Source organism: Tiliqua scincoides, chromosome 11 (genome assembly GCF_035046505.1).
Source record: "Tiliqua scincoides isolate rTilSci1 chromosome 11, rTilSci1.hap2, whole genome shotgun sequence".
In the NCBI taxonomy this organism is placed as follows: domain Eukaryota; kingdom Metazoa; phylum Chordata; class Lepidosauria; order Squamata; family Scincidae; genus Tiliqua; species Tiliqua scincoides.
In genome coordinates, this window is record NC_089831.1 from 142,391 (window position 1) to 160,394 (window position 18,004).

The 18,004-nt window shown below is 52.0% G+C and overlaps 2 pseudogenes; both read left to right on the top strand.

Moving 5' to 3' along the window:
- Window positions 1-443: 443 nt before the first annotated feature.
- Window positions 444-561, top strand: LOC136662638 (5S ribosomal RNA; annotated as a pseudogene).
- A 4,128-nt stretch (window positions 562-4,689) lies between these two features.
- LOC136662840 (5S ribosomal RNA) lies at window positions 4,690-4,806 on the top strand (annotated as a pseudogene).
- Window positions 4,807-18,004: the final 13,198 nt, after the last annotated feature.

The following is an 18,004-nucleotide window of genomic DNA, read 5'->3' on the forward strand; positions in this document are numbered from 1 at the left end:
GTCTCAAGAGAGGGAGCCGTTCTCAAGTCAAGGGGTTAAAGCAGAACAGAGCCATCACTGCCAATACCCACGCTCTGCCCACCACCACCACCCCAAGGCTCCAGTCACCACCCCGATCTGCCCCACACCACAAGCAGGGGGGAAGAGAGGGATGGACCAGCTCTGGTGAAGGAGGGACCTGACACCATCTCACCTCCTCTGAGGGTCTGAGCTCACAGATATTGACAACCAGGCAGTTCTTCCTATTGTATGTTCAAAACCTACATGGAAGATTCAGAAGTCCTGGAAGGGCCACCGAGGTATTCTGTAGGGAAACGCTCATAGAAAACGAAACCCACATGGGGGTTTGCATCCACACGTGCAGCTGTTCTCTGGGAAATGCTTGTGTCCACACCTAGTCTGGGCCTGAGTGTGCCCAACTCAAAGGTGCAGGAGAGAGACCTGCCTTGTCTTCTCTACCCTGCACATGCCCAATCTCGTCTGATCTCGGAAGCTAAGCAGGGTCAGGCCTGGTTAGTACTTGGATGGGAGACCGCCTGGGAATACCGGGTGCTGTAGGCTTCTACCATAGTCTTTCGAGACTGAAGGTTGCCAACCATCTCGCTGTGCTCATTGACTGGCAAGATGGTGGTGGTGTCATGCGCGAGAATTCCTCTTGAGAAAGGCACATCGTTTGTGTCCTTGTGGCAGGCACCTGGCGCAATGCAGGTGGCCAGTCCAAGCAGCTTCTGACTAGATCTTTCTGACTGCACGTGGCTGGAGGTTTCTTCCCCTTTTCCTTGTTGAGAGCCTCTTACTACTGTCACAGCTTCCCCCCCCCCCTTTCTAGCAAGCAGATCCGGTCAGTTCTGAGGATGATCCCAAGGCTGCAGCCAGACCGTGCCAACTAGACTGGGGGAAGGTCGCCAAGGTTTTGCCGCTCCTCCACACTCCACACATTGTCTCCAGAGACAATGCTCTGCTTTTGTGAGGGATATTTACAGCCCTGGGTCCTGTTTTGGTTGGGCCCAGCTAGCACCCCCTGTCCTGAGCTGAGCATCTCTAAAGTGCTGCAGAGGCTGCAGTCCCAGGTGGCTGTCTGCTGCTGGCTGGACTTGCAGTGCTAAAGCTTGGACCAGTCAGGGGGTGTTCCTGGGCCTGGGTCTCCCAAAAGACGTTTGTCAGTGACCCCATGTAGTGGGAGCCAGGATGGCTCCATATGCATGTTCACTTCCTTGTCCTTGAGAGAGGGGGACCCAAGCTCTGCCCCAGTACCACCCCTGCTCGGCCACATCTGGGAAAGACCCCGGAGAGCTGCTGCCAGCTTGTGCTGGATGGGCCAATGATCTGGTTCAGCACTAGACTGATTTGCATTGGCTGGGCTGAGAAAAGCTGTCTCTGCCAAAGAGGCCCCCAGGCACAGGGGGAGCTCTGCCAGGTCTTCCTTGTCACCTGCCTTACTCAGTGGTGACCAAAGTCTTCAGCAATTGTGCGGCATATCCTGCCCTGGGTACAAGAGGCAGGCACCCCAGTTCTGCTGTGGCTCTTCTGCGACGCACACCTGGAAGGCCTCAGCCAGGGAGGAGACAGTGGCACAACACTGGAGAGGCAGGCACCTGGCTGTGTTGCGGCCAGGCCCACCGCCTGTGACCCGGTCAGCCCCACGGATGGTCCAAGCCAGATTCCTCGGCTCTGACCTCACAAGAACCTGGAATGGATCTGGTTGGTTGGCAAAGGGAGCAGTGCCAACCAGAGGGGTGACCTTCAAGGCACCTCATCTCCTTCCTCGGCAGTGGCAAGCAACAGGTTCATGAACTGCACAGTGAGGCACTTACCATCACTCTGCGGGGACATACAGCAGCAGCAGGACTCCTTAATGGGAGCTTGTCCTGGTCAAACATACCTGTGAGCAAATTCTCCAGACAAGGACGTTTCAGGACTGGTGCTTGGGCCACCAGCAGCTCTGAGTGCAGAAGGCCCTTTGGCTTGACAGACAGAGGTGTGTTTGTTCAGAGGAGTCACTGCTGTCAGGAGATTCTCCTTCTGCCTGGCTCCATCTTTGTGTCTGACATCACAAGAAGACACTTTCTATGACAGGCACAATCCCAGGTCTGCAGTGACTTCAGTCAACCAGGGACAGTAGAGAGAGTGGTGGTGACTGCCCTGAACAGAAGGACCTCCACAGTCAGGGAATGACACCTCATGGGAGGGACAGAAATCCTTGTTAGGGTGAAGACTCTGCAGATCAGACTGTGACCCAATGACTGGCAGATCCTCCAAAATTGGCTCTAGAGTATAACGCTCAACAATCAAATTTGATATTATTAACAGTATTATTATTAACCCACCTCACTGGCCCACCTCACCTCAGCAGTGTCTGTTCTAGTGGCTGTCTGCTGGTATTCATTTGCATCTTTTTAGATTGTGAGCCCTTTTGGGACAAATAACATTTAGTTATTTGATTTTTCTCTGTAAACCGTTTTGTGAACTTTTAGTTGAAAAGCGGTATATAAATACTGTTTATTATTATTATTATTATTATTATTATTATTATTAATAATAATAATAATAATAATAATAATAATAATAATAATAATAATAATAATAATAATAATAATACATTTTTATTCAGCTGAGCTTTGCAGAGCACCTGTTCTGAGGGTCTGTCATTCACAGGCATGTGCCGTTGGCATTCTTGCTTCCTTGGATTTGCAACTGTTGCGCTTTGCCCTCATTGGACGATCCCAATTATCTGACATTTCTCAAAGCGGGAGGTTTGCTCATTTTGCTTCTGCCCGGGCCTAAGAAGTAAATGCAAATGAAACCAGGCAGTCGCAGGAGCAGCGTGAACAAGAGACGGGGCAGAACAAACAAAAGCCTTGACTTCTGGCTGCAGGAAGGCGAGGAGGAGGCCCAGAATGCTGTCTGCTCTGCAGAATGTGAGATGGAAAACGCTCCTCAGGCTGCAGTCCTAACCACACCTTCCTGAGAGTAAGCCCCATTGAACAAAATAGGACTTACTTCTGAGTGGACCTGGTTGGGATTGTGCCCTCAGCATAACAACATTTACTGGGGACACGTCTGTACGAGGTTCATCACCACTTGGGTGATAGAGCTGAGAGGTGGTGCACAGAACAGGGCTCTCTTGCTAGGGACCAGCGTGACACCACACTGCTCTTGTGCTCAGGAAAGCTGTGGACCACAGAGCAATGCCCAGAATACGGAGTTGGGAACAGGCCTGGTCTGTAAAAGGCAGAGGCTCAGGCTGCAGGAAGGGAGCACATCCCCCCCGGCTCTGCTGGTGATCAGACCATGGAGAAGGAAGTGTGCCCCAGTGCCTGCATCTCCTCCCTGGGCTCTGGCTCAGGCAGGAGAGGGCTTATGGGTACTGCCATACACACACTCTCAGGTGGGGCTTCACACGGGCTTCAGAAAACACACACTGATCCTTCGATCGGGAGCCTCTGGCTCAGAGCCTGAGCAGGGAGCACCTTCTGAAGCCCAAGCCTGTGTGAAGCTGCATCGAGTTGAAGCTGCTGCACCGCAGGTGGCCATAGAATGGCACTGATTCCCTCTCCAAGCATTGCTCATCCTTGTGGCCATTCCTTTGGTGCAAGGCTGAGGACGCAAGGGCTGAAATGGCCTTTTCAAGTGGTGAATCACAGCCACCCACGTCTGCAAGCGCAGCTGCTCTTGGGAAGACCTTTGCATGGATTCACTTTCATAGAGTTTGGCACTTTGATCATACGAGATAAAATCCACCGACATCCTCAGGGCTGAAGGCCTCACAGATCCAGGAATGGGGTAGAACCCTGGAATTTCTCCCTTGCAAACAGCCACGGTCACTTTCAGGCAGCGCTGATGATTTACCCCAAGTTTTATTGCACTGCAAACATGTTGTGCTCTTTCATTAATGGGACAACCACAACATCGCTCAAAGACTGCTGGCAAAGCTGTGAAATGAGCAGATCTCCTGCATGAATGCTGGCACACACCCCCACAAGTCTGCCTCCCATCCATCCCAACCTGGCACTAGAGCAGAGCACGTTCTGCTCTGCGCAGTCCCTCCTGGCTCTGGGCTAATAGGGGTGTTTCCCAGGTCCTGCTCTCCCTATAGCGCTGAGTGGCCTCTGGGGCCCGGACAGAAGGGACCTCAAAGGACAAGCCCTGCCAGCCCCTGGGCACCAAATGAGTCTTTTATTCAAGACAGATGCAAAGTGCTGGCTAATTGCAAACTTGTAATCAGCATGCAATTAATTAGATGGCTAATGAGCAAATGATCAGCCAGGCAAGGGATGGCCAGCATTTTGACTGGCAAAAGATGAAGTTGTTGGTAACAGATCTGCCTTCCAGGATGGTTTGCTTCAGCTGCAGCCAGCATTGTGAGGAGAGGATGATGGCACATTTACACACACACAGAGCGGAGGGATGGTGAAAAATGAGGCCTGGCCACGGCTGGCAATTCATCAAAGCGCTTCAGGCCCTGGGAGCGCAGCAGCTCTTCCTGCCTACCTCCTGGGAGCCTCCCGGCCCGGGGGGGGGGGAGCTCATGTAGAGTAGACCACCTGGGGTGAGGACCAGGCACTCACACCAGGGCCACGCAAAGGACCTGCTTCTGTAGGCCTCGCCTTCTTCCTGACTGGTGGACTTACTTTGCTTACCCGAGAAGAGCTGAGCAGAATGCAGGATGCTGCTGTGTCTTGTCCCCATGCTAGCAACTGTTACCCTGCTCATGCCCGATCTCGTCTGATCTCGCAAGCTAAGCAGGGTCAGGCCTGGTTAGTACTTGGATGGGAGACCGCCCGGGAATACTGGGTGCTGTAGGCTTATACCATAGTCTTTCGAGACTGAAGGTTGCCAACCAATTGTCCCCGTGTCCACCACCTGACTCTCTGTTGTCCGCACAGTCTGGCAGCTGCAGCTCTTTGGAGTTTCCAGACACGTCTGGTCCAGCCCTACCTGGAGATGCTGCCCAGGATCACACCTGGTACTTTCTGCCTGCCAAGCACGGATGGCTCTACAGTGCCATGGAGCTCTGACCCCAGCCCCCAAGGAGTTGCTGGCTTTCACGGGTAGCCCTCTCTGTCTCTGTCATACAGCCCACAGGTCTGCACCCCGAAGTAAAACCTGAGGACACCCCCTTCAGTGGTGCTGGCCTGAGGAGACCCTCCTTGTCAGTTGGACCTGGCTGCAAGCATCCCTTTTGCTCCACTCTTGCCTGCTCTGCCAAGCAGGACACCACCCGATGCCACTAAGCAGTGCAGTCACTTCAAAGGCACGGCCTTCTTGCCCTGCACAGGAAGGGTTCCAGCCAGGCCAGAGCCTGCCAGACCCCCTGCCCCCACCTCCCTCAACTGGCCAGCAGGCGCAACTTGACATCCTTGCCTTCTGCACCATCAATCGGCCCTGGGCTGCTCCTGCAAGCCCAAGAGAGCCACTGGGAGGGCAATTTTCTTGCCTAAGTGAGCACACCAATGCTGGGGCCCTGCCAGGTCACTTCTCCCTGGGATGATCAGTGTCCTTGGGCCAGAGTGGACACCTCTGTCAGAGAGGGGCAGCCAAAGAGCTGTGGGTGGCTGGGGGAAGAGAGGTCTGAGCAGGCAAGCTGGGTACGGGTGCTGCATGCACTCCAAGGGTGTGGGCAGGCTCCCTGGGAGCTGGGCTCATCCTGATCTGTGGCAGAAAACCACCCATGGCAGGGCCAGCAGGAGTCTGGCATGTTGGGGGGAGAGACCAAGATGGCCCCGTCCCCTACTGGGTGTCGGGGCTGGACTTGTTTTCATGAAATTGATGATGATGTGACACATGACAGGTCAGCAGCTCACCAGCAACCCCGGAGTCTGGCTCGACTGCTTGGAATGCCAGTGGTCAGGCCATTCGAATATCTGAAAGCATGTGTGTGTGTGTGTGTGCTGACACTGGAGGAGGGTCTCCGCCCTTGCCCCAAAGAGAGCACTCTACACACTTGCAGCCCGGGCTGACTGGCAGCAGCTGTGCTCCCTTGTCACAGAGTTCTGGAGTCTTCGCCTGAGTCGTCACTGCCTCCACCTGCCCTCATCTCTCTGGCAGAGTGTATAAGATGCAAGTCCAGCTGTGCCAGCCCTTCCTGCCCTGGTCCTGCACGAAAGAGGCACAATTAACCCCCAAATGGTCTGCTGGGAAGAGAGGCCAAGTGCCCCGCCAGCCTCCACAACCCCAAATTATATGCAACGTTTAATTAAACCCCCCCTCCCCCCCCCCCCGGGCTCCTGAGTGAGGAGCACTGGCTGGAAAGCAGGCTGGGTGGGGATTCTCTTCCTCAGGAGCAGATCTGCGTTACTCCTGTCTCCACTTATCGTTTTAATCAGCTGCAGTCCAGAAGCCAGTGTGGTGGTGGGCGGGGGGGTTGGCTAATGAGGCAGGGAGAGGGGGGAGAGAGGCGGGGGATGAGGGTCCGACAACCCAGTCCAGCCCTGCCTTGGCACTCCAGCATGTCTCCCGCCTACAGCAGAACAGCCTGCTCCCCTGCCCCACCCCCAGCAGCTCTCATCTCCCCACCCCACACAAATGGCCCACACCTCCAAATGTGCAGCAGCCTCCTGGCAGAAGCGGTCCACTCTGCTGTCTGCACCGCTGGGAGATCTCAGGCAGGGGCCTCCTCTTGAAGCTGGGGGCCACTGCAGGCCAAGCCTGGCCACTGAATGATGGCCCTCCACACAGAGCGGCCGAGCCCCAGGCTGTAGGGCTTGCTGAGGAAGCAGGAAGGGGGCACAGACCGGCACCTTATGGTGTGCTTGGAAACAGAGCCAGCAGGATCTCATTCTTCAGCATCCTGTCATCCCAGAACGCCTGTTTTTCTCAAGAATGTTTCTTTTCATTTGCTAGAATTGGGGGCAAACTGTTGGCACGGAGCCAAGGCGGGTGAGGAGATGCTGCAGTCAGGCACGGACTCTGGTGCCAACGTTTGTAGCATCTCAGATCAAGGCCAGGTCTGGGAAGATGTGGGGCTCCCTGCCTCTGGGGTGGCTGAGCCCCATGGAAAATCTAGCACTGCTCAGGGCAGAGGCCTTTTGAGCACAATCTGGTGCCAGCTCCTTGATCTTGCCCTTGACTTCCCAGGGGACTCCCCAACTGCTGCCCTTCTCTTGCAGGACATCCCCAAACCCTTCCTTTTGTTGGGTTAATTTTGGGCAAGACTGGGAGTTTGAGACCTCTTGACCCAGGAAGGCTCCCTCTTCCTTCTTGCTCCCAGCTGTCTTGCTCACCACAAACCACATCTTACATACCTTGCCATAAATGTGCCACTTCTCTATCAACTCTTATTGTCACAGGTCTCCAGGGCCTCATAGTCCCCTAAAAAGAGGTCTGACATGCCCAACTGCAACTGAAGAGAACAGGCAGCTCAATTCCAGAAAAGGTGTCTGGTGGTTGGGACATTTGGGGGGCTTTGGGGTCTGGGACATCTTGTGATTTCACCTGCTTGTTGATTTCTTATAATCTATGCATTTCTGAGAAACCTGCTCTGCTTACTTAAGGAAATGTCCAGGTGGAATAAGTGGGTTGATCTTCTGCTTGCTCTGGATGGGAATGTATAAAAGGCAGCCCTGCCTCCCAGACGCCAGAGAGGCTCAGATCAACTGCCCTTCGCACTTTGCCTGCATGTGCACATTTGGCACCAAATTCACATTCATGGCTTTGAAAATGAGGGGTTTCAGCTATTGTGACCTGTGTGTGATCACTGGCCCTTCACACCAGAGGCCAGCCTAGCTGCCTGGCAGGGACAGAGGCCAAAATTTGGCTGACACTTCCTTTTGAGCACCGGCAAGGCGAGGCCTGTTCCCCCCTCCAAGGAAGGCAGCGGGGAAGCAGGAGGGCCACGCTGCGAGGAGACGGAGTCTTTGGAGCCCACCTTCAGGCCAAATGACTTTGGGGAGTGGAGCAGAGCAAGGTTCTGCAGCAGCCAAGGGCCAGCTCCACTCTCAGCCACTCAGGCTCAATCAGGCAAGCAGCAAATTGAGTTTCACTAAAAGCCTAGCGGGAGCGGAGGCCCAGTTCCCCACCCCAGCACTCACTGCCGGCACAGCGGGATGAGTGTGCCTCCCATTAGGTGGATGTAATCAAGACAGTGCACATGGCGAGTGGAGATGCCTAACTCAGTTAGGAGGCTTCCCACTCCCTCTGTGGAAGGGAATTAGCAGAGGAGTTGGAAAACAAAGTTCTGCTCCTCTCATCTGTGCCAGGCTGGAGGATTCCATGGCTTGGGGGAGCATATGGCTGTGGGGAGAGAAGCACCAAGGAGAGGCCTGGCTGAGCACCAGGTATCTCCCCCCCCCACGCACACACACCTGCCAGAAGGCAGCAGTGCCTTCTGCTGCTGCAGCCCCATCTCCCTCTGTCCTGCTGCTCCCAGGCTCCCTCACCACCCTTCCTCCTGCCTACTGTGGCCCGTAGCAAGAATTCTTCCTGGACCAGCCATGGAGGAGGCAACTGCTGCATCACCTTGGCCACCCCCAAAGGGAGAGACCAGAAGTCATCCAGCTGTTGCTCCAGGAGAGATAACTGTGAGTCCCAGCCCACCTCCGCCCCTACTTAAAAACCTTTAACCAGACCATCCCCAGTCCACTCAGACAAAGGGCACACTTGCGAGTGGATCTGATGAACAGTCCCAGCTCAGAAAGCAGCTCTGCTCAACGAAGGAGTCACTACATTGGCCCAAAATGCACAAGAAAACACCAATAAGGGTCTTGCCCCTTCAGGTCCAAACTCCTTGATTTTGAGACCTCTGAGGACATTGGCTGGGCAGGATGAGTCCCTTCAGCTCAGACCCCAGATGTCAAAGTCTCCCCAGCACCATCACAGCCCACCACCTGAACAATAGGTGCCTGTTTCCAAAGGCTTTTATCAAACCTCAGTAAGCTTTGCTGGAATGACAGCTGAGTCAGGGATGTGCCCAAGTTCCCTGACAGCAATCAGAGGTCCCGATCCCTTGCAAGGACTCTGACCTCTGCCCCATACCTGTTCTCTGGGTAGAAAACCGGTGCAGCCAGCAACACCCTCCCCGCTCCTGGAGCACAATAATTTGCCAACTAATTAAAATACAAGAAGGGACATGGTGCTTCCAGCGTGGTCACTGCCCTACTCTGGTATTCAGGCAGAGACACCTTGTTTATCTGGCTGCAGAAGCTTCATAAGCAGGCCTGGCCCTTTTCTTGCTCAGAAATCAATTTCCCTCCCTCCTTCCCTAGCAGAAACAGAGCACCACCTCTGAGCTCTGCGAACTGAAGCCCACTCAGAGCACAAACAGCTCCACACAAGTGCAAGTTTTTCTGGGAGTAGCAGGCCCTCGGGGTCCAAACTTTGGTGACAAGCCAAGGGAGTCCAGGCAATTTTGCAGGTGAGGGGGCAAAGGATAGGTCGCTTCTGCCCGTTCTGATAATTATCATTAAAGCATTACAGGATGGCCAAGGATGGTGTCATAACAACCCCATGTGGAACAGAAGGCCAAACACTTGGGTTTGACTCAGGAGCGATTCATATGCCGCATTGTGTGCCCATAGAATGCACACCCATATGTGTTTCCATACGGACTGTTCCTGTGTTCAGCACCAGACTTCTTGAAAATGGAGAGAACCACCCACCCCTGTATAAGTGCTGAGCTTCTCCTGTGAACCAGTATGCATGGACAAATGCACATTAGGTATGCACTGCACACAGATTGTGTGCGCATTGAACCTAGCATGTAAATAGGGCTTCACAGGAGTTTACAGACAGCACTAAAGAAATGAACTCTCAGTACCTGAATGTGCAGATCAGGTAACAGCAGGAGGTGTCAGTGTGACACCCTAGTGCAGCCTGCAGGGTCTGTTGAGTTCTCACAAACACAAACACAAGGCACCCAGAATCACAAGAATGTCTGCGTTGCTTGATCTTCAAGACGAGAGATGACAAAGGTAGGAGATGACATTAGGTAGGAAGCTGAAAGCCAGGGCCTCCGAGGTAGCGTTCTCTGAAGTACTACCTGTTCCACATGCAGGGCCAACTAGGCAGGCGGAGATCAGGGGTCTCAATGTGTGGATGAGACAGTGGTGTAGGAAAGAGGGGTTTAGATTCGTTAGGCACTGGGGAACTGAGTCCAGTCTCTACAGAGAGCATGGAGGTTGCTCAAATCTACAGTAATAGAGGCCCAGCGGAAGTGTATACCACAAAGGAAGAAGGGCTTGACTAAGTCCAGGAGGGTGCCCGCATGGCTAGCAAGCCAGGTTAGAGAGGCTGTAAAGGGCAAGAAGCTTCCTTCCGTAAATGGAAGTCTTGTCCTAATGAGGAGAATAAAAAGGAACATAAACTGTGGCAAAAGAAATGTAAGAAGTCTTGGGAGGCCAAGAGAGACTGTGAGGAACACATGGCCAGGAACACATTCAGGGGAATAATAAAAGCTTCTTCAAATATGATAGAAGCAGGAAACCTGCCAGAGAAGCAGTTGGCTCTGGATGATGAGGGAGGGAAAGGGGAAATAAAAGGAAACTTAGAGATGGCAGAGAAATTGAATGAGTTCTTTGCATCTGTCTTCACGGCAGAAGACCTTGGGCAGATACCGCTGCCCGAAAGGCCCCTCCTGACTGAGGAGTTAAGTCAGATAGAGGTTAAAAGAGAAGGTGTTTAAGGCCTCATTGATAAATTAAAAATCAATAAGTCACCGGGCCCTGATGGCATCCACCCAAGAGTTATTAAGGAATTAAAGAATGAAGTTGCTGATCTCTTGACTAAGTTATGCAACTTGTCCCTCAAAACGGTCACAGTGCCAGAGGATTGGAGGATAGCAAATGTCATGCCGATCTTTAAAAAGGGAAAGAGGGGGGACCTGGGATACTATAGGCCAGTCAGCCTAACATCTATACCGGGTAAGATGGTGGAATGCCTCATCAAAGATAGGATCTCAAAACACATAGACGAACAGGCCTTGCTGAGGGAGAATCAGCATGGCTTCTGTAAGGGTAAGTCTTGCCTCACGAACCTTATAGAATTCTTTGAAAAGGTCAGCAGGCATGTGGATGCGGGAGAACCTGTGGACATTATATATCTGGACTTTCAGAAGGCATTTGACACGGTCCCTCACCAAAGGCTACATAAAAAACTCCACAGCCAGGGAATTAGAGGGCAGGTCCTCAGGACCAGATTATACGAAAGAAGGTGGTCTCTCAAATACGCTGGCCACAAGCCATTTGGGGCTTTAAAGGTCAAAACCAGCACCTTGAATTCAGCCCGGAAATGAACCAGCAGCCAGTGTAGCTGCAGGAGCAGTGGCGTGACAGAGTCAAATCGTCAACCTCCAGCAACTACACAAGCTGCCGCATTCTGTACTAGCTGTAGCTTCTGGACCATCTTCAGAGGCAGCCCCATGTAGAGCGTGTTACAATTATCTAATCTTTATGTCATGGACTACCATGGCCAGATCCACCTGAGAGGTACCACCGCAGCTGGCACACCAGCCGAAGCTGAACAAAGGGGCTCCTGGCCACACCTGGACATCCAGGAGGAGATGTGAGTCCAGGAGAACCCCCAAGCTGTGAACCTGCTCTTTCAAGAGGAGGGCAACCCCATTCAGAGCAGGGCAATAGTCCAGCACCCGCATTGTGGATTTCTGACAAGGAGGACCTCTTGTTTTCTCCAGATTTAGCCTCAGCTTGTTCACCCTCATCCAGATCCCAACTGCCTCCAGGCAGCACTCCAGGACAGAGACAGCCACGCTGAGGTCTAGTGGAAGGCAGAAAGAGAGCTGAGTGTCATCTGCATATTGATGGCACCCAACTCCAAATCCCCGAATGACCTTTCCCAGCGGTTTAATGTAGATATTAAACAACAGTATAGAACCCTGTAGCACCCCACACCTCAAGGGCCAGGGTGCCAAGCAGTAGTCCCTCAGTACCACCATCTGGGATCTGTCAGTAAGAAGGATTGGAACCACTACGGAACAGTACCCCTGATCCAACTGTACCCTCAGTACAGTACCCTCAGCCAACTGTCCCAGACGGAAACCATGGTCGATGGTGTTGAAAGCCTCTGAGAGGTCCAGAAGGACTAGCAAGAATGCACTCCCTCCATCCAACCCTTGGCACAGATCATTCACCAAGGTGACCAAGGCCATCTCTGTCCTGAAGCCAGGCCTGAAGCCAGATTGAAAAGAATCTGCTTCATTCAGGATCCTCTGGAGGTGAGACGCCAACACCTGCTCGATCACTTTGTCCAGAAATGGGAGGTTCAAGACTGATTGATAACACAGGCCTACAAAATTGAGGGTCAGAAAAGTGCTTGAAACATTCACTAAAGAGGCTATGCCGCATTTCCAAAACTAGACGTGATAGGGCAAAACGGATCCCATTTTTAGAATCAGCACCCCAAAAATACCCAAGAATTGGTGTAACTTTTAAGGAAGCAAAATGTGTGTTGGCCTGTGTAATTATCCAATATAGAGAGGGCTTTTCCAGGAGGGGGCGAACCACCGCCTGCTTTAATATCAGAGGCAACACCCCCTCCCTCAAAGATTAATTTACTACCCTCTCTGTCCACTCAGCCAGTCCCTCCCGGGCATATGCTGGGCATGGATCCAGCGGACAGGTAGATGGCCTCACACTCCAAAGATCCTGTCCACATCCTCAGGTTCCATAAGCTGAAAAGAATTGCATATCCTTAGACAGTGGCACCCCCAGAACAGCTTTGGCTGGGAATTTGACAGACCCCCAGAGTCTCCTGGACTTGGACAAGGAAATGCCATCAGCACATTGCTCCTTTTTATTTGCTTGGGGGGGGGGTGCTCTTGTCCAGCATCCTATGACCAGTGGCACTGATTACTCCCTCCCTCCCCACCCTGCACTGGCAACCTGTTTCCTCTGCACTCTGGGGACTGCTGAGGTCCTTCTTCTCAGTGTGCTTCCATCTACCAGCCTTGGCAGTCTCCACCCTTGAACCCCCACCACACTTTCCTTCCGTGCGCCTTCTCCACAGTGCTGGCAGGTGACTCAGCTGTGGCAGCTGGTTGTCTTGGCTGTGCCTCCAGACAGACAAATGTGCCTCTGTCATTTGAAGCACGGCGGGCAGGCAAAGCACGTCCATGCCAACCAGTCACGGGCAGATGGAACAGATGCTCCAGGCCCATCATGGTCCCCTGCAGCAAAGCCCACTCACATCCTCATGGCAGAGGAAAAAAGTACTTCCTGCAGACAGTGGCCCTCTGGACGTGCTACTTTCTCTGGCCTTGCTGGGTCAAAGCGGGGAGGGGCTCTGGACAGAGCCAGCTGGTCGCTTTCCCACTCAGATGTCTTTTGCAGTCCTGTTCTGCCAAATGGAGAGGTACTGAAATCAGAGGGTTGGATCCCCATGTTTCATCTGCCAGCTGGTCAGGCTGGACACTGACTGGGACAGAAGAGGGCTTCGTCTCTTTACCAAAGCGAATGAAGATGAATAGCAGGGAAGGAAGAAGAGCAGCGGAATGCAAAGCAGCCTTGGAGCCTCATCAATCTTAGAGGAGTCAATGTGTGTCCATTTGGTCATGAGAAGAGCCTGGCTGCCACACCAAGCCCAACAGGCGTCCCTCAGTCCAGGGTTATAACAACAACAACAACAACAACAGTATTTATATACCGCTTTTCAACAAAAGTTCACAAAGCGGTTTACAGAGAAAATCAAATATCTAATGGCTCCCTGTCCCAAAAGGGCTCACAGTCTAAAAAGATGCAACACCAGCAGGCAGCCACTAGAAAAGACACTGCTGGGGTGAGGTGGGCCAGTGACTCTCCCCCGCTAAATAAAAGAGGAGCCCCCACTTGAAAAAGTGCCTCTTACCCAGTTAACAGGGTCCTTTGCCTGCTGTTGCTTCCCAACACATACTGAGCCTGGAAGTGAAACGCAGCCATCAGACTACAGCAATTGGGCGCAGTGACAGTCTTAGCCACTGTGCCACCCGGTGCAAGCCTGGAGTGTTGCTCCCCCCACCGACTGTGTGACCTCTGGAGGTCTTCTGAGAGCCAGAGAGGACGCATGTGGCCTTAGAAGGCATTCTGAGGGTTGCAGAAGCCGCACGCAGGCTCTCCAGCCCTCAGCATGCCTCTGGACGCAGAAGCAGTGGACGCGGGCAGCTCTTGGGTGGGGTGGTTTAAGGGCGGCAGCACCCTCTAGCTGTACCACCCAGGAGCACCTGCACCCACTGACCCGCCCCCCCCAAAGAGCCAGTGGTTGGGCAGATTCAGAAAGCACCTAAACTGGCCCCATGCAACTCTTGCCTGTCATTCTGCATTTCCTGGAGCAGTCTAGTAATAAAGCCTTCCTTGTTACTGACTGTCCTACCAGTCAAAGGATGACCCCTTCCTTCATGAAAGCCCTTCTGAAAGGGCCACTGCAGAGAGAAAGGGGGGGGGCCTTCCTCCCCACCTTCCTCCCCACACCAGTGAGGCAGCTCCAGGCAAAGGGAGTCGGTTGCTTGTTTGCTTAAAATATGGGTATCCTGCCTTTCCTCCCATCAAATGGGGTGCCCAACGTGGCTACCAACAACATTTTAAAATACAAAAATACAGTAAATTACTATAAAACAAATGCAGTTACTAAGAGCAGCAAGACAAAAAAAATAGTAAAAGTGGTAAAACAGCAGCTCCATAAAAGCCTTTGAGGACAGCAGTAAATAGCAAGAAAGTAGCAAGCCAGCAGTCACTTGCAAAAAATGCCTTAAGGAGAGTGTAAAGGACGGGGGGGGGGGGAGACAAGAGACAGAAGGCTATTTTTAGCCCCTGCCGGATTGCTGCCAGAGAGGGTGCTGGTCTTAACTCAAAAGGGTGTTTCAAAGTAGAGGTGCCACCAAAGAGAAGGCCCTGCCCCCTTTGGTTGTCGAGCTGGCCTCAGAGAGGGATGGCACACACAGCAGGGCCCCATCTGGTGACCTTAGAGGGTTGGTATAGTTGGTGTGGAAGAAGACAGTCCTTTAAATATCTTGGTCCGAAACTGAAAAGGGCTTTCAAGGTCAAGACCAGCATTTTGAATTGTGCTCAGAAACACACTGGCAGGCAGGGCAACCATCAGAGCAGGGGTTCAGCAAAGTCAGATGCTCAAACCCCTGCTGCCACACAGGCCGCTGCATCCTGCACAAGGTGCAGTTTCTGAACAGTCTACAAGGGCAGCCCCATGGACAGCAGTCGAGTCCTGTTCCTAATTCTTATAAATGAAGACCACTTTATACTGATATTTCCCATACTAGAAGTTAGATGAGCAAATCGTTAGCTATATCACAGCCAGCCATTTAGATCAGGTCACAACAGACAGCAAATGAGTTTGCATCATTCTGGACCTTGTGGTTTCAACAGGTCACACTGAGAGATGGACTTGGTACTCCTCTGTCTGCCTGCCCTGAGCCTTATAAGATTGACTGGTTTTATCAGACATGCGATGCCTGATCAAGCATTGGCAAGGAGGACGAAAAGGGTCCATTGCTGTTGTTCTCCTGAATGGCAGAGGACAACAGGAACCCTCTGGCAGAACTGGAGCCAAACTGGAATCCCCCAAGAGTTTCAATAACAAACCTTTTCCATGGGACTATTCTGCAAAATGAACACATGTTTGAATCCTGACACTATCCAGCGGGGAGGGCAAGGTTCACTGTTTACAGAACACTGTAGAGCTCTACATGTACAAAATTACACTGTGGTTAAAGCTAAAAAGTTAACATATAAGTCCTATAATAATAAAATAAAACGAATCAGACAAGACAAGATAAAATAACCCCAGGGAAAATCCAAACTGGAAAATATTCACAGAAAACTTTAGAAGTGGCTTGGCAGATTCTCAAGCAAATCCACAAAACAGTTGTGAATGCCTTTGGCCTGTACAGTGTGTGTGTGTGTGGGGGGGGGGTGTTTTCTCAGGTACCTGATCCTTGCTAGACAAAGGCTTGATGGTCCCACGGCAGCCAGTGTTCTCACATGCACGAAGACCCTGAAGGCACATCCTCTCAGCACCTCACACACTCCATTTTAAAAAATGAGTAAGAGAAAGTACATTGGAAAATAGGATTCTGACCCATTTGTTCCACCTAATGTCATTATCTGGACTCACAGAAGAAAGCACTGTGCTAGGAAACAGTTTCAAAAGCAGTTGAAACACATGGAGAAAATGCATGCCCCCAAATTATGACTGATGCAGAACTTTGACTTCTGGGGATGCCACGACATGGGATCGTAACCTGCTGAAAAGAATGTCTTGGAGGAAATTGGTTGCATAAACATAAAGTGCAAGAGATACTAAAAGACAGCCTGCCTGTGCTTCTGCACAGATAATCAGAGGCACTCCCAAACCCTCAGGGCCTGAAGGAAAATCAATCATATCCCAAAAATTCAGGGAGAGCCAGGGTGGTGTAGTGGTTTGGGCGGTGGACTCAGACCTGGAAGACCCAGGTTCAAATTTCCCCTCAGCCATGAAGCTTCCTGGGTGACCTTGGGCCAGTCACTTTCTCTTAGCTTCACCTACCTCACAGGGTTGTTGTGAGGAAAAAAGGAGGGGAGCAGCCGTGTTCACCGCTCTGAGCTCTTTGGAGGAAGGGCGGTATAAAAATGTGATGAATAATAATGAATAATAAAAATCAGAAATGTCCCTTGTTGCAGAAATGTCATACTCTCTCTTATCTTGAAGTTCTAATGGGACGATGGATTCCGGCCTTGGGCTCAATCTATCACACACACACACACACACACACACACAGTTGTTTTTCCGTTGTTTACAGGAGCAGTTGTTTTTCCTTTGTCCATAGACACTCCCTGAAGCCTGGTTTGCCACCTAGCCAAAGTCAATCCCATGAGGTCTGTCTGACTCGTCTGGTCCTCCACCTTGAAACTGCCTAGAATCTCATTGTGCCCACCCTCATCTCTTTCCCCTTCATCGTCTGGCTTCACATTCACCCCAAAGAATCCTGTGACACTCAATGGCTTACCCACAACTTTACGGCACTTCAGTTGTTGCTCTCAAGGAAGGCATTGCTGACTTTGATCTGTGCTGTGTGCCGAGCCCCTCCCCAAACCACATTTCCCCCCATTTTTCAAAATCTTTGTGTATTGGCAACCTTCAGTCTCGAAAGACTCTGGTATCGCACTCTGAAAGGTGGTTCTGGCACAGCGTCTAGTGTGACTGAAAAGGCCAATCCGGGAGTGACAATCCCTTCCACACCGGGAGCAAGTGCAGTCTGTCCCTGGTCTGTCTCCCTGGCTATGGGCCTTCCTTCTTTGCCTCTTTGCCTCAGACTGTTGGCCAAGTGTCTCTTCAAACTGGGAAAGGCCATGCTGCACAGCCTGCCTCCAAGCGGGCCACTCAGAGGCCAGGGTTTCCCACCTGTTGAGGTCCATCCCTAAGGCCTTCAGATCCCTCTTGCAGATGTCCTTGTATCGCAGCTGTGGTCTACCTGTAGGGCGCTTTCCTTGCACGAGTTCTCCATAGAGGAGATCCTTTGGGATCCGGCCATCATCCATTCTCATGACATGACCGAGCCAACACAGGCGTCTCTGTTTCAGCAGTGAATACATGCTAGGGATTCCAGCACGTTCCAGGACTGTGTTGTTTGGAACTTTGTCCTGCCAGGTGATGCCGAGGATGCGTCGGAGGCAGCGCATGTGGAAAGCGCTCCGTTTCCTCTCCTGTTGTGAGCGAAGAGTCCATGACTCGCTGCAGTACAGAAGTGTACTCAGGACGCAAGTTCTGTAGACCTGGATCTTGGTATGTTCCGTCAGCTTCTTGTTGGACCAGACTCTCTTTGTGAGTCTGGAAAACGTGGTAGCTGCTTTACCGATGCGCTTGTTTAGCTCGGTATCGAGAGAAAGAGTGTCGGAGATCGTTTGTGTACCTTGGCTCAAAATCTTATATCTTTAAAAACTTCAGGTTTGGGAATGCAGGGAACAAATGCAGTGCTGGGAGTTGTAACCCAAGCGAGCAGGCAGAGAGCCTCAGCAATGCCATCGAGCCACATGCTTGTATTTGGGTCTGTTTGCTGGTGTAAATGAACATTTGACAACTGCTGGCCATG